The following is an 18092-nucleotide window of genomic DNA, read 5'->3' as shown; positions in this document are numbered from 1 at the left end:
TTGAACTTCTCTTCTATAGATCATCTATATTCCATCAATCCATCAAAACTTTTGTTCGCAGTTCCTGTATCACCTCGAGGAAAAACCATTTTTGCCATTAATGAAGTGGAGATCGTCTTTGAATCTCTCCCGCCTTTTTACTTTGGATGAGAGGGAGACAATGGAGAGAGAGAGATCGATGGTTCAAGTCCTAGCACTGCCAATCTCAATGAGGATGATTTCCATGATGATGATGATGACATAGAAGATGACAAGCTGGAAGATGATGAGGCTAGCACATCCACAAATGGCAAATTTAATTTCTCTCTTTATTGATTTAAGAGCCATGGGTTTAGATTTAGATCAAGCTACTTATAGAGATATTTTGAAAGATGATTTACAAACATTTTGTATATTTTATTCTATGAAAAGTTTTTGTCGTGTCGCCCATTCATCGCTCTCTCTCTCTCTCTCTCTCTCTCTCTCTCTCTCTCTCTCTCTCTCTCTCTCTCTCTCTCTCTCTCTCTCTCTCTCTCTCTCTCTCTCTCTCTCTCTCTCTCTCATTTTGTCAAGGCATGATAATTTATGTTAATCAAGTGGGTGTGATTAATTTAATGATAAAATATCTATTATTGTTTTGTACGATTTTTCATGAAAAATAACAAATGCATTGTAAGGTTTTCACCTTTCTAGCTGCAAGGAAATGAACCCAAAGCTTTAGGAGAAAGCATTGAGCGTACAATAGGTAAACCACTATCTCAAAAGTAGTTAAAGATGGTATTTAAAATCTTAGGCACAACAAACCTATAGCTAGGAACTCTTGAAACTAAATTAGGGTAAAAGCTGACACTGCTATCCTCTCTAGAAGATTTATTGTCACTTTAAATTGCAAAAATAATTGGATAGTTTTTAGTAATCATTAAAGCTTAGGAATTTCATAATATCCCTTAGATATTTTCCCAAAAATTTATCAAAATAGCAAAAAATAACACAAAAAATAAGCAAGCTTCATTTTCAAAGTAGACAGGTACTGGGAGAGTGTATCTGGACTTGGCCACGTTGGATTTAGCAGAAGATGGTTCCTTCTTGAGCTTGGGTGCTCCTAGAGCTGAAAGCAGCAGACAGTTCCAGCTTGTGAGAGCCTATGAGTGCCTATGAGTGCTCAAAAAAACTATAAATAGGACCTTTTACCTCACAATTCAGGTAGACTGGGAGTCTTGGCTAGAATTCTCTCATGCAAGAGAGATACTTCACAGAAATCACTAAGAGAGAAAGATCTCTAAGTGATTAAGCGAGGTAATTATGCTAATCTCAGGTTATTAGCAATTTATGTTAATCTATATCTAATTTTTCTAATTAACCTATTAATTAAAGCACATTAGACTATCCTCTACTATCAAACACGTCATTATACATGATTAAGCTGTTGATTACTTAATCTTAATTAAGATAAATAATCTACTTTATTATTAACCTAATTAGGAATGAAATTGATTAATTTTGACCTTAATTAATGGTGATTATATTAAACAAGCTTAGATAACTCTAAGATAATTATTAGAGATTGATTATATTATTAAAAATCTAGGAAAATTATATCGTAATTTTTTGTAATTAATTAGGTAAAAATCACTTGTTTTTAACTGTAAAACTAATGGAAAACTTAGTAAACTAACTTGATAAATCACAAGATATTTATCAAAGTTATTAAACATTGTTAAAACCACGGAGTGATCATCTTATAAAAAGAAAATTAGTTTATTTTTTAATTAAGCTAAAATTGACTAAGTTTAGCTACAAATTAAAGAGAAAAAATAGTTTACTAACTTAGATATTTACAAGGTAATTATTAGAGTTAGAAAACAACATTATATAGTTGTAATAATTATTTCATTGATAAAAAATTAGTTTAGCTATTTAAAAAAGCCTAAATTGTCATATTTTAGCTATAAATTAAAAAGAGAAATTAGTTAACTAACTTAAAAAATTACAAGGTAATTATCAAAGTTAAGAAACATCATTATCTAGCCAAAATAGTTAGATAAATAACAAAAAATTAGTCTAGCTATTTAATTAATCTAAAATTAACTAATTTTAAATGTCAATTAAAGGGAAAAATTAATTAGTTAGCTTCGATAATTATAAGGTAATAATTAGAGATAGAAAACATCATTACAAAGCCAAAATAATTAGATCATGATCAAAAAAATAGTTTACCTATTTAATTAAGCTTAAATGTTCTCCCTTTAGTTGTAAATTAAAAGGAAAAACTAGTTAAGTAGCTTAGGTAATTATAAGATAATTACTAAAGCTAGTAAATATCATAAGAAGGACGGTGAAATTAGCTCATTATCCAAAATTTAGTTAATCTATTTAATTAAGCGTAAATTTTCTCATTTTAGCTATAAATTAAAGTAGAAAATTAGTTAATTAGCTTAGATAACTATCAAAGATAGAAAACATTATTATTAAGTATAGATAATCATATCATGACCATAAAATTAGTTTAGCTATTTATTTAAGCTAACATTGGTTGATTTTAACTATAAATTAAAGGAGGAAAGTAGTTTATTAGCTTAGATAATTACAAGGTGGTTTTAAAAGTTCAAAAACATTATTAAAAAGCCAAGATAATTATACCATAATTAGTTAATTATTTTAAGTAATTATAATAGATCAAAAATCATATTTTAAGCTAAAATTTAATCAAGATAAATAAAAATTCCAATTAAAAGTTTCTAGGAAAAGTATAAACCACTAATATAAAGTTGAGAAAATTCAATATTTAGAAGATAATGAATCTAATAAATATTAAGCAAAAAATAAGCAAATGTCAGGCATAATAAAGAAGGAAAAATTAGAAAAAAGGTGCAAAAATTTATAAAATATTTAGGGAGACCTCGAATACCTATAACGAATCTAGGATAAAAATTTCTTAGCTATATAAGTAATTAAAAAAATCTTATACTAAGAAACTACCGTTTTCTAGCACAATTTGAAGAAAACACCAATAGGGAAGCTATCAAAGTTAATCAAAAAATTCCCTAGGAAATACGAAGGTATCAAGAATTACAAAAAAGACATTAAAAACCTTGGAATCTTTCGTAAACAACTAAACTACTCCAAGATCTAAGCAATTATGCTAAGAATCAGGATTTTGATGATTTACCTAATAAATAGACGTCCTTTTTATAAGGATAGAAGTCATGGCTCTAATGAGGACTTCAGCAAACCCTCAATTTGATGAGGAAGGAAATTTGCCCAAGAGGACTAGAGCATTGCACGACCACGAGGCCGGGCCTAGCAGTAGGTCTACAGATGAAAGCATTCAGGCCCGAGCACTGCAGCAAATGCCCGACCAGTCAAGGATTTAATATTCACGTGATCACTCAAAAATTTTATGTGATCACAAAGCGTTAATTAACATTAACAACCATATAAATTGGATTTTTTCAAAATTGGTTTTTTCGTCCTTCATCCAATAGTATAAATGCATGACTTTGTCAATGTTAACAAAAGATTCACCTTACCAACTAGATGTTCACTCTAATTTCATTTTGAGTGATTACATGAATTGTAAATCCCTGCGACCAGTCCTAGGTGGGTCTTCATTATAATTTAAGATGAATAATTCAAGTTCTTATTTAAGTATTAACATTGCATACGTAAAAGAGGTGAAAGGAATTAGAAAAAGTGAAACTGGCTGAAAACGGAAGGCATCTTCCAAGAAACCAACGTGCATTTGTTTGTAAATCAGGAATGAATTGTTTGGGTTAAGGCTGGTTGATTTAGCAAATAATGATTGGTCATCCTTAAGACAACTTCTCTAAAGACACCTCTAATTCCTTGAAATATTTTCACTTCAAGTTTAATGATGGCTTGTCAGTCATGGATGAGTTGGTTGCCCCTATGTATGTGGAGTCTTTACCTCCTACATGTGTATGTTTGTACATACTACTTAGGATACCGTTTTTATCCAAGGAGAACTGCCCGGTTGTATGGGCAAGTGGTTTGGCATATGGGTGCCCCAATATTTTGGTGATATATTCATCCCAAATTACGAATAAGAATTGGGTGCCATTTTTCACCCCTAGCTGGTCTTGAGACAAGTGGAGTAGTAGTCAGGGTTGTCAAGAAATATTATAGGTGACCGTACCTTGTCTTAAGTCTACAGATGTTTGTTTTCTGAAAGACTGTTTTAAATGCTGATGTCAAGACTTGTTTTAATGAACTATTATACGGGAAATCTAAAAAGGAAACCACTATTTTACATGTCAAAAGAATGTGGTAATAATTAGAAAACAAAAGAATCATGTGTGAGTGCGGGGTGGTAAATGGGGATTGACTAAGGTTGTCAATCATGGATGGGTGGACTTGATTAGTCAGGTAACTATCCATCCCCGCGCACTAAAAACTTTTAGAAAACTTCTTCACTTGGAAGAGAAGTCCACCAGCGGTTGTGTCCTCACATCTGTTGGGGGGGGGGGGGGGGGGGGGGGGGGGGGGGGGAGCGTTGGTTGAGGATACCAAAGCCCAATTTGTGGAAGTTATAGGGCCAAAAGAGTTTTGGACTTTTAAGGTGTTGTCCTGTTTTCGTTGTGAGACATGACTAGGTCTTCTTCTAGGGCTATAGACCCAAGCCATTGTCAATGATGAAGGTCTATTCCTTGGACCCTTCTTACCTAGAGACTCTGACTTTTAATATGCTTAGAGACCTATCAAGGACCCCATCTTGACTTTGGTGTTGGGAGGTGGGGGACCTCTCACTTAGTATCAAAGCATGTGTTAATTAAGGTCCTAGGGGAAAATATTAAGGTAAGAGGGGAAATTGGGTTTTGACAAAAGAAATTAAAAATGCGTGTAATTGAAATGAGAGAGAGAGAAAAAAGAAAAATTCTCCCCATCTTTGCAGGAAGAATTCCATCTGGCCTTCGGTAAGTTTATGGTCTTCAATATCATGTTTATGGGAGCATGCACATCCAAAAATATACAGTTCGAAAGAATGTGATGAAGCTTTTGGACTACATGTTTTCCCCACCCACTTGGGGGATTAGTTGGGGAGGGTATGGTGGGGTCTTCCTCATAGATGCAGGAGAATTGGAAGGTTTTGCATTAAATCTCAAAAGACTCAAGTAGGCCAAGGAGCTTCAAGTAATGGAAGTATACTTTTTCATAGGAATTGAGGATCCAAATGAAACCATGGTAGTAGATGGTATTTTGGTGTCACAAAATCACTGGGTATTTGATCTAGTAACTACTATAGTCTACCCAGGAAATATAAGACCCATGGGTGTAGGCCCTAGTTTTAGAGGGCCAAGAGATGTATTTTGTGATCCTGTATTTGACCCACCCATGGTGCATAGACTTTCTATATAGGAGTATTGATATTTTTGTACATATTAGTTTTCTTGTATCATTCATTGTATATACCATGGGTTTTCCTGGAATACTGTATGTCATGTTTATTTGAATAAAGACTAGTGGATTTACTATTTGATCATCGCAATGTTAATGAAGTGCTAAATGTTTTGAAATAGAAATAAAGTAGAGAAATTTTCAAATAGCACTAAACTGCATAAATTAATCCCAGGGTAACCCACGCGTAAATAGCCTCTGCACTATTACACAAGAAAAGAAATTACTATTAAAGCAAGTCCAACTCCCTATCTTATCTTAAAGAAAGAAGGACCCAATCTAGAGCGGATGCAGAAGTATGGTTAGAGGCTATAGATAATTATTTCATAGCCACAAGAACTGCTGAGGAAAACCAAACAATGTTGGGTATGTTCCGCCTCAACGGAGATGCCAAGCTATGGTGGAAAACACTGCAGAGATAATCCCACTAGTAACCCAACTTTGGAGAAGATGAACCAGGCCATCATAGAGCGCTATCTCCCTCCTGCTCACCAATCCATTAAGATGAATCAATTCTTTGGTCTACACCAGTTAGGTCTTTCACTAGAGGGGTACTATACCAAGTTTGTGTCTTTACGACATTATGCTCCTCAGATGACCATGGAGCAACAAATTGCCTGATTCTATCAAGGTCTCAACAAAACTCTAACTACATGTCTCGAAGCCATGAGACCTATATCAATTCAGGATGCCCTTCTTAGGGCCATACCTCTTGCAGTTGAAGGAACCAACCCCACCAAAAACTATAATAATTATAACAACTATAGAGCAAGAGCTAGAGAAAATTTTAACCAAGGAAGTCAACGGCGTACAATAACTGTTACAACGACCCTGAACCAAACCTTCCCTAATTTAAGATGTTATGGATGCGGTCAGATGGGACACTATAAGCGTAACTGTCCCCAAGAGTTAGACCCTAGAGCTACGAGTAGGGTCATATGGGACACTATAAGGGTAATTGTCCCCAAGAGTTAGACCCTAGAGCTACAACTAGGCCTAATCGCCAACCTCAAGTCAACCAGGGTAACTTAAAAAGAGGAGGAAGAAATGGAGGACATGGCAGGGGAAGAGGAAGAGGAGCCCAAGCATATGTAATAGTAGGAGAGCCTACCCTGATGAACAAGGAATATGAAAGAGCAACCATGTTTACTGTAATTGGCAATCCTGGAGCGTGATAGCAATATGTGATCATTCAAACTACTGCAAACCTAAAAATAAATTCAACTGGGAAAGTAGAATTTGAACTAGGAGGAGTTTCCCCACCTCATCCTACTTTCACACCCTACCTGTAGGAATCTATGATGGTATCTTGGGAATGGATTGGCTAAAAAAAATCAAGCTCACATCCATTGTGCAGAGGGTAGTTTATCCTTTAGGATCCAGGTAGTGAACCTATTTTTAAAAGACCTTACAAGATGCCTCTACCAAAAGCGATAGAACTCAAAGAACATCTTCGACAACTAATTGAGAAGGGGTTCATCCGACCAAGTATTTCTCTGTGGGGAGCACCTGTTTTGTTTTAGAAAAAGAAGGATCTATTCTTATGCCTATGCATAGATTACCTAGGCCGTAATCAGGTATCCGTAAAGAAGAAGTACCCTATCCCTTGCATATATGAACTTCTTGTTAACTGAGTCAACGTCAGTTAACAGAAGCTGCTAAAGACCGAAGACATACGGACGCACATCCAGGATGAATACAAAGAAGCACTGAAAATTGGAGTTAGACATTTTCCACATTTTTCCAAAATGGTCACGTATTGTAAATTCTCGATTTATTTCAAGCCATTGTAATATTTTAATGTGTTACGGGCTCAATGGGAGTTCCAAGTTGTAAAGAACATGTCAGTTAGTGTCCCTAGGTAGCAGATTCAGTAAGTGGTGGAGCCCTAAAGGCCTTGGGTGCTCGGACATTGCATATTTTTACCCTAGGTATATAAGGCAATGTGTAAAAGAATTAGGGTTCTCAAGCTCATTTGTTGAGATCGCTCTTTGGTGAGAGCTCTTGAGGTGTGTGGCTATGGAGTCCTTGAGCTTCTCCTTGCTCATGTGACTTGGTTAACAATAATCAATGCTTCATTCTCTTTCACTATGCCTCTCTTATGCTTCTTATGATGCTTATATTAACTAGATGGTAACTAATTAGTGGTTAGTCCCTCTCTAATCTTGTGTGATTGCCCTCTTTTGCTTGTGTGTGCATGTAGGTTTGATTGGAGTGTGGTGCTCGATAGATCTATGTGTGTGTGCTTGCGATTAGTATGTTGCATGATAGGATTAGTGTTGTGTGCATCTTGCAATTGTTAGAGTGTATGATTGGGTTGATTAGAGGTGAAGAGAAGTGGATGTGGAGATTGCCCTTCATTGTGGCTTAGCTCCTTCATAGGCCGAGAAGCTCACCTCATAGAGTTAACCATTTGTGTTGCCATGATTAGCTCACTAATCGTGTGAGTGTTTCCATGCCCTAGCCGGGTAGATCATCCCTCCAGATTGATAATTTTTTTGGTCATTGGAGCTTTACAACAATGGGACCCCCAACATTTGGCGCCATTGCCGGGAACGATGGCCTACGCTAGTGTAATTGTGGCATAATCGAATGTGTTTCCTCACTAATTTCACTTGTGTGTTTATGTTTTTGTGGATTTTGGATGTATGTGCATGAAGCAATGTGTTCATAATTCCCTAATGTGTCACCGTATCTTGCCAATTGTGTGTTTACACACTCAATTTCACACTAACCCCTTGCTAATTTCACTAATTTTTGCTAACTCACTAATTTGATATAAAGGATTGGAGCATTCAACCATGCAATTGATCCTCAATGGAAAGGTAATCAAGGTGGTATTCTCAACCTCCCTAGAATCTAAGGATGTGTAGAATTGTGTAGAGATCCCACCATGATGCAATGTAATGTTGATTCTATGTTGATGCAATCAATGTTGATGCTATGTTGGATTGAAATATTTCGATTGTTCATTTTCATGCCGTCGTAATGCCGAAATTTTTAAGATTTGGTGGCGTATGAATTTGATAAGTTCAATTGTTGATTGGTGATTGTATATTGCTAATTGGGTGTCTAATTGAGTTAATGGATGGTCAATTGCAAGTGTGTGTGAACTAAAATCAAGTGTGTGTGCATTCTAATTGAGTGTGTGTATGCCTAATTTTAGGTGTTTGTGCACTATTTTGCCCATGTTTGTGCACCTAAAAATCAATGTATGCTTAATGATTTTTCAATTGTGATGATTGATTTGTGTTGTGGTCATGCACAACTAATGATTTGCGAATTCACAATGATTTGCGAAGTCACATTGCAATTTTGACAAGTTTAACCCTTTTGTGTGTGCACCTAAAGATTGGTAAAAACTGCCAATTTTATTAACGTGTGTGCCTAAAAAGTGTTTAATGTGCATGATTGATTCATTTTTTATTGCATATTTGATGTGTGTAATGGTTAATTTCTTTTTGTGCTCAAAACAGGGATTTACACACTCCAATTGCGTCAAATTATGACCTAATTTTGTCGCTAATTTTGCAGGTTTAATTGACTAGTCTTGATTTTATTGATAAAATTGTTTGGAAATTGAATTTATGTGATTTTTGTGATTTTATTTGGCTGCATTATTCTCCTATGTGTGGAGAAGTTTTTGAAATTTTTTGGGTATTTTTCGATAAATTTTTGGTATTAATTTTTTATTAATTCCATAAAAATTTGATATTTTGCGATCTTTACGAGCTATTTTGTGTGTGCGCATTTATGGCATCCTTTGGTTTGCATTTATGCCCTCCGAGGTCGAGTTTTGAGCGTTTTGCTATTTTCAGGACCCGGGTTGACGATTGGGTCGTAAATTGCATTTTCGATAAAAACTACTATTTTTGGTGTGCTTTTGCGTGTAATGTTCGGTTGTGAACGATGATGATTTCCTAAGGTTTCTAGAATTTTCCGGGAATTTTTTGGAATTTTCGGGTGAATTTTTGCGTTTTTGGCTAATTATCGGCCTATTTTTGGCATTTCTGGACATTTAGAAATTTTAAAAAATTAAAATAAAACAACATGTTCGAGTTGCGAGATCCGTGCGTTACGGCGCATAAAATTTCGCGGCGGATAGATCTTTACGATCTGCTGGGATAATTTCCTTTGACATTAAAATTCTCTTCTTCTTCTTCTCTCCCCGGGGGAATCCACCCCAAAACCCACTCCAACTCTCTCTCTCTAACTTTCACTCTCTCTCCTCCCCCTCCCAAGTCCCATCGCAATTATTAACAACCCCCTCACTCTCTCACTAACGCACTCTCTCCCTCTACTCTCTCTCTCTCTCTCTCTCTCTCTCTCTCTCTCTGTCGAGCCACTGCCCACGCATGCGAGCCCTCTTTATCTCGCCCTTTTGTCATTTTCCACAGACACCCCCATCCCTGAACCCCCTCTTGACGTTTTCTCCTTCTCTCTCATGAACGTGCACGCCCCTCTTGTCCCTGTCCTACGGCTCTTGCCCCGTCACAAGCTGGCACGTCAACCGAGTCACTACGCGCAGTACGCACTCACACACACACGTTCTCTGTCACCTGTGCCCTGCTGGCACTGCACGCCCACACTCATTCTCTCTCTCTCTCTCTCTCTCTCTCTCTCTCTCTCTCTCTCTCTCTCTCTCTCTCTCTCTCTCTCTCTCTCTCTCTCTCTCTCTCTCTCTCTCTCTCTCTCTCTCTCTCTCGCATCCATTGCAGTCCACGCGCGCGCCTTCATTCGCGCTACGCGCTACGCGTCGTTGCCAAGCCCGGGTGCAGTGGCACGTCAGCAGGTCAACGCCCGCCCCATAGGCAATAAGCAGGTATTGTATTTATTTGGTTTGCATTATTTGATTTAATTTCAAAATAATAATAATAATAATAATAAAATCACAAAACCACAAAAAAGAATAAAAACAATTAAAATTTCAAAATTCCAATAAAAACTAATTTCTTTTATAAAAAAGGTTTAGAAAATAAAAATAAAAATAAAAAAACAAAAACAATATAAAATAATAAAAATAATAAAAAAACTCATAATTTTTAAAGAAAAAACTCATAAGAAATTCACAATTTTTTTTAAAAAAATTCATAAAAATTTCACAAAAGAATAAAAACCTCATAAAGAATTCAAAAATAACATAGATAAATCCAAAAAAATAATCTATAAAAAACATATAAAACGTCACAAAAAAGTATTAAAAAGCCAAAATTGATTGGAAAAAGTCCAACAATTCAAAAAATTCATAAAAACCTTCAAAAAATTCCAAAAAAGTAAAAAAAAATCACTAAAACTTCATTAAAAATCAAAACCTTCCGAAAAAAATTATAAAAAATGTGAAAATTTCCAAAAAAAAAGAAAATTCAAAATTTTATTTAAAAAATAAGAAAAATAAAACGAAAGCCGCAGAAAGTGCCAGAAAAAGTCGAAACAAGGTCAAAAAGCAAAAGACAACGTCGAAAAAAACACACTGTCGAGAAATTACACCGAGCAAAAGCGAGCAAAAATCGAGAGCGTAGCCGGGAAAATGACAAACCGCGAAAAAAAAGCCAGAAGAGCTGCAAACCAAGCACAGCGCACAAAGTGAACCAAATCAGTAGAAGAACAATTGAAACCGACCAACTCCAAGCAGTGCAACGTCGAGCAAAAAAGTGACCCAAGTGGTTATCCTGAAATCTGCACAAGCCAACAACACATACATTTGGTGCATATGCAGTCAGGGTCATTGTACATGGATTATAGTGGTCAGATCTATAATCGAGAGCCAGCATGCAAGATCCAATAGATCAACCAATAAAAGCCAATCTAATTGGAGAACCAAGCCAGAGACGGTAAAAGGTCAAGATGGAGCAATCTACAGCTTGATGCTCAGTGTTTTGAAAGAAGAGGCCGACAACTTGGTAAGCACAAAAATAGGAGCTCCACTTCAAGAGCTTGAAATGACAGAACCAAATGAAATACCACCAGTCATGGCATATTGCTGAGATTGTGAACGAAAAGGTGGACATTTTGCTGAAGATTGTCCAAGAAATCCAGACAACAAGGACATATCAACTGCCAAGCAAGGTACAGAGAAAATAAAAATGTGAATCTCGATGTAAGTGCATTTAACTCATCACTTTCAATGCAATTGGATGATTCTGCATTACCATTAGAAGCACCAATAAAAGCAATGCAAATTCAAAATCAACACAAAGATGCACAGGCACATGAAAAGCCTAAAATTGGTTCTTTGAACAACAAATTCGTGCATTAATTGGTCAAGATGTCCAGATATCACCAAAGGTTGAGAAGACTGTTAGGTTTGCAAATGATTTTGCATCCACTGCCACAAGTGTGCAATCATTCACGAGTCTAAGGGACACATCAAACAAAATGATGTTAGCTTTGTATGGTACACATAATTCATATGCACAATATGTAGACCAAAAAGGGCAACTGTACAAAAAAGATCAACCTGTGTTTGAACGGCCCACATGCCAACTCATAGAAGTGCATCTAGTGATAGATCAAAAAGGATGGTTCATTTTAGAGGAAATAATTATTATAGCCCATCGTCTCTAGAGCTAAAGGATATTACCCAAGTGAACTCAAAAATCTGTTCAGAGCCAAACTCTCCTCCATCAAAAATCAAGCTTCGATGTTGTGACCAAACGAACATATACTTTGACCAAAACAATCGTAGATACAGACGAGAGTTTAGCATCTATAATATCTTGGGTCATGAAACCACAGAAGCTCATGTCATAGGAGACCCATGGGATAGACAATATCAAGGCAAAGATAATGCTATTTATAGCTTGACTTGGGGAATAATTTGTCACGTTTCAAGGAGATACATAGGAAACTATGCAGAAGGTTTACATATGCCAAATGTCAACAGTGCTACCCAAAGTGTACCTTCACAGTCCCAAAAGGTGAGACTAAATCAAAACCAAACAACTTTGAAGTCTTACGATGAAGCAGGCTATAGTGATCACCCTAGGAAGGGGGGAGTTGTAAATCCATCAAGCTCATCTCATGTACTAGGAACCACAATGTCAGTTAGAAGCCCTAGAGCCTCTAGCAAACAGACCCCTTCAAGGCAGAAACCATTGAAAGATCATATGGTTGTTGGAAGTTTTCAATTGACCCAGATTCCATCAAAGTCTACAAACAAATGCTTATATGAAGATCATCAGGGACAAAAGTTTCAGCTGATCTCCACAAGTCAAAGCCAAAAATCGGCAAATCCAATAGTGTTCAAACAGTTACATGTGACCAAGCTCACATATGCATATCAAGATGCACATGGTAACAAATACCAGCAAGATTATGATCTTGTAAAAACCCCTATGGATGGTACGACTGAAGTCAAAGACTATTGGAAGATGATGCAAAGCCTCAAGCTGCCAGAACAGGTGACAAAAAAGTCAAAGTCAATGGGAGCTAAAGTCCAAAAATCTTCACAAAGGTCACCACCAAAATCTCCTCCAAAGAGACAGATTCTACCAAAAAGTACAATGGATCTATTAAGATCAAAGGTTACTCAGATGCAGGTGGACAATGCTCAACAATTGTAAAAATGTATAGTATCACAGCCAATGGAGTCAACATCGATTGAAATAGGTGGTCAAAGCAAAGAAGTTGAAGATAAATCTCAACCAAAGGACGCTACCACAGCAAAAGCAGTCAATTCAGACACGAATCCTAAGAGGATCAAGTGCAACATTATTGGTGAAAACGAAGAAAAGTTGTCAAGAGAAGTAAAGCTAGATTTTTAGCTAGATGAGAACCTCATGTCCTTTTGCACTTGAAAAAGATGTGGCCAACCACAACTGGAAGATGCTCCTGAATTTGTGAGCATATTAGGAAACAAACGATGCTCTTGAATTTGTGAGCATATCAGGAAACAAACGAACAGAATGCTGGGGAATCATCTCCACCACCATTGAAGTAAGTTCACAGATCATCATAGCTCAATTCCATGTGATCACAGCAAAAGATATGCCAGACAACATCATATTCGGAATTCCATTGGTCCGAAAGGTCCCGGAGATACAGAATTTAATAAAGATGCAGTCTTCAGAGACAACCAAGAATGAAGAACAAGACTGGTCACCCGTGGAGGACAACACCAAGTCCTCAAGCACAATTCAAAGGGAATATCTTATTGAAGATGATTCATCTCCATCGAATAGGACTTCAAAAGCGCTTGAAGCAAATCATGCAATATGTGCAGATCAAACGGAGCAAAGAGCAACCACAAAAGCTATTGAGCAGAGAATGACACCAAGACAAGAAGTAAAGAAGTTTAAAAGTGCAAACAACCAGGAAGCAATAGGAAGTCCAAAGATGCAGACATTGCCAGCTAAATCAGTTGATGAAAGTTAGATTGGAAAACAGAGTCTCAAGCTACCCTCCATAGAGACACAATTAGATCAAGATGAGACCATGGAAAAATTAGTACAAAGATCTTCAATAAAGCCAACGAGAATAGTTGTAGTTCTTAGTAGTACAAATGGAACAAGTGTCACATGCAATGCTCTACTAGATAACGAAGCAAAGTGCAATATGGTTGCAGACAACATTCAGAGCATTCTAGAGATTACTCAAGGCAAGCCAGGTAACAAAGAAATCATGGGTAAGTCTACAAGTCTAAAAGAAATGGTTGCTATCCATAGCATCCAAGATCATGAAGAGCAGGTAAAGTTTCAGGTGAAGCCTTCAAAGGAAATGCTTGTAGATGTCATCATTGGACATCAATGGTTAGACCAACACAAGGCCTACAAAGAAGATACAATGTTAATACTCTCTTTTCTAAAAGGTAGACAACAACATTTACAGGTACTGTTAATGCTAGATTCACAGTTGCAAAAGTCAAACAAATCAAAGACAAAGGTAAAGCTAAAGTGTAACTTCCACCGACTAGCAAAGAAGGTGTGACAGCATATGCCTCTACATCAAAGAACCCTCATGGATCAGCTTCTTCAAGTAAGTCAGGCTTTCAAAACTTCAAGTCAATTGCTGACCCAACTCAAAACTCTAAGGAGACACCTAGAAAAGTAAAGATATATCAGCCAAAGTACTCAAGAAAGCAAAGGAAAGTCAAGCAAGTGTTTGTTCAGAGCACTTTAGTCAAAGTCAATGATCCAGTTTGGATTAAAGACAGGAAATCAACAGAGAAAGACAAACACATGGGATGGATAGCATCACAATGGAGCTTAAAAGAACAAAAGTACTATGGAGGTAACATAAAGTTATGGGTACCAAAAGCATAGGTTAGGGCATATGAAGTAGCTTCAAGTCCCTCCCAAGAAAGAAGGCCCACAAGGTATCAACCTCAACAATATCCTAGGATACCTAGGAAGCAGGTATACAACAAAACAACATCAAAAGATGTTGAAGTCTACCACAACTCTCAAGAGGATAAAGAAAAAAGATGGATCTCACACAGGTTTTACAAAGATTTGGCTACCAGTGAACCACAAGCCAACTGCAACTACATTAGACCTACATGAAGATCTCAAGAGCTCAACAAGAACTAGAGCTCAACAAAGTCAACAATGGAGTTACAAAGGTGATCAAGAGATTTGGATTCGTAAGTCTTCCAATGCTCCTATTCAAAAGGCAAATGCCGAGAGTGAACAGAGGCCTACAACAACATCAAAGACTCCTATCAACAGGCCCAATTGCAGAATCAAAGAGATAATGGAGTCTTCACAGTCAAAGAAGGACAACCCAACCAACAAGAATACAGATTCAAAGATGATAAAACAGGTATGGCAAAAGAAACCTTCAATGCCAACTTGGTCCTTCACTAATCCTCTTTTTGAGGATTTAAGCTTACTTTTACCTGCAGAAATGTTTGTAGTAAGCACAAGAGTGTTAAAAGTCAAGTTGCCAGGGTGCAAAAAACACTCTTTGGCATAGTCAAAGTTGGGCCGTTGAGCCATAAAATGAGCAAAGCATTAGACCCAAAGCTTCAAGTCATATTAAACTCTGTGCTAAGAGTCGTAGTTATTAGGCTTACGCTTAACATGGAAGAGTTGAGCATATCTAAGTTATGTTGCTCATGCTGGATGAGATGAGCATAAGAGTCGAAGTCTATTAACTTACAATTGGTGGAATGTTGTAGAGTCTTACACTCATGAACAGTGCACAGTAACATGAGAGCACATATCCGCGTCAACAAAAACCATTCTTAAAGGAGTGCCAGCTTGCAAATCCATGCCATATGCTTTTATAGCTACACCATCCAAAACACCCCTCAAAATATTTCTTGCATAGCATATTGTTTTCCATGCATTTCTGTGTATGCATAAATAGGATGTCCCACCATTGGACGTATGCATTAGACACTCTTTTTTGCTTCCACCTATGCACCTTGAGTGGAGTACAACAGGCAAACCAATGTTCCATCATGCTACCTTTTCATATTTGCTGCCATTTTAATTCCATATCTATCAGAAAATAATCCCTTGAGTACTTTATTAATATTTCTCATGCTGGTAAGTACTCCAATAATGCGCGTCTCCCAAAGGCACGTTTTTCCCACAGGGTTTTTTCCCTTTGGTCATCCAGGTATTAGACCCTAATTTAGAACCTCATCATTCTACTTCACTTGTACATACTTTTCATAAATAAATAGAAGGCTCGTCATTATGCTATTACCCAAAGTGTTTGTACGCAATACCCGAAGGAAAGCAACATGGTGACAAAGCTTTAAAGCATTTCGAAAGACCCATATCAGGAAATCGCTCAAGAAAATTTTGAATCAAATACATAGAGAATTGCTTTTGAAAAGCTATTGCGTTATCCATATCCTTACCAGATTTGACCCTTTTGATCTCCACAGATCTATACATGTTATTTCGCATAGATGCACGTAATGCTGCAAGCTGTCCATTGCATGGTCTATAATCTGGAATTATGGGATACTCTAAACGGTCAAGAATGCAAGCATTCACATCGACGATAGGCATTTCCACAAATTGTGCAGTGATAATACGCATTTCTGCTTCAACAAGACCAACCACGACTGTTATATCAACAAATGCACTCTGAAAGATCTTTGACAAAGTGGCCAGCCATTGCAATATGTCAGCCATAAAGTGAAAACTATACATAAATTGGAAGTTGCTGACCTTCTCAAAAAGAGATAAGTTATTCTCTTTCATAAATAGTAGCAATGGCTCAAGTGACTCGCACACTTTATGAACACACAGTGATCTGCTCAACCATCGCACCTTATGAATGCGACTCATCTGTAAGGCTGAGCAACCAAACTCTGACTCTAACGCTGCCAATTTAGCACTTTTAGTAGAACTCTTACTAAAAGTCGCTGCAATTTCATTTACAACTTGATCAATGAATTGGACATATTTGCTTGCTTTCACAGCATCAACAAGACAGACTAACGCGATGAAATGCAATGAATGGAAGTCATGAATGGATTCTCTCGTTTAAAACGAGTTGTCACTCCATTATGCCGACCAATCATGGTTGAGGCACCATCACTGCCTATACATACCATTTTGGATCGATCTAATTGCATCTGCGACAAAAAGAAACTTGCACGTTCATGTAAATGGTGAGAAGTACCTTCCTCAATCTCTAACAATCCTAGAAAAATTGTAACAGGGTTTGATCCTCTATGAAAGATGCATACACAATCATATGCTGATCCAAACTTACATCAGTTGACTCATCAAGCATAATGATGTAGTAATTTGAAGCCTTAACACGTTGCAAAATTTTTCTTAGCAAATCTTCACTGATATACCGCACAAAAGAGATGCATGCTTTATCATTTTGATAAAGGTCTCTCATCAAATCAGGACAATCACAAAACTCTAATAAGTCAAGAGTAGATGTGAACTTACTAAAATCCAAGTCTTCTTTCGCAACGTGATAGGCTGCAGCAAACAATCTTTTAATGCTTACCATTGCAACATCTTGATGCCTTTGGATCCCATCATCAACAATCACCTTGTTTTTTCCAAACATGTAACGTGATAGGCTGCAGCAAACAATCTTTTAATGCTTACCATTGCAACATCTTGATGCCTTTGGATCCCATCATCAACAATCACCTTGTTTTTTCCAAACATGTAATGTGCATCCTCATGAGATCTGGTACCTGCATGCTCTGTTAATGCACTCTGTTGTATATTGATGGATCCATTCTTTCCAAACTCACTTCTTGAATTTTTTACCTACTTACAATACTTACAAAAAAATTCTAGCACTTGCCAACTCAAACTCAACCCATTCAAAAGCACCATTACTTCCAGCCCATGCAGGATTCCATGCAAGCCTACGAAGCGCTTTTTGATACAACAACATTGAAATTGACTCATGGTAGTTACTAGTCCCCCACAAGACAATAAAAAGATTTTTGACCTAGTTTTTTTTTTTACCATGCTTGCAGCCCAAGATCAATTTCAAGGTTTTTGCATGGTGATTTTCTTTCACATGCTTGCAACCCACTATCACTTTTGACAAATGTGGTCACTTGCTTTCAAACTGCTTGCATCCCACGATCAGTTTTGACAAATGTGGACCTGTTGATGTTGCCACTCAATGTTGACTCAATGAGCACTCTAGGCACTAGGCATAAATATGAAAAATTAGTCGCTTAATCTTTGTTTCCGTGAATCGCAAGCAACACTAACCTGCAAAAGCCAATGGGGACTGATTCCATCATCAAGTACTAT

General features: G+C 36.9%; 1 pseudogene; it reads right to left on the bottom strand.

Annotated features, from left to right (window-relative positions):
* Nucleotides 1-16043: 16043 nt before the first annotated feature.
* LOC147427038 (uncharacterized) lies at nucleotides 16044-17721 on the bottom strand (annotated as a pseudogene).
* Between the last annotated feature and the right edge of the window lie 371 nt (nucleotides 17722-18092).

This window comes from Adiantum capillus-veneris, chromosome 24, assembly GCF_014529385.1.
Source record: "Adiantum capillus-veneris isolate H3 chromosome 24, ASM1452938v2, whole genome shotgun sequence".
In the NCBI taxonomy this organism is placed as follows: domain Eukaryota; kingdom Viridiplantae; phylum Streptophyta; class Polypodiopsida; order Polypodiales; family Pteridaceae; genus Adiantum; species Adiantum capillus-veneris.
Note: the sequence above shows the minus strand (reverse complement) of the source record. Positions and strands in the feature narration are given on the sequence as shown.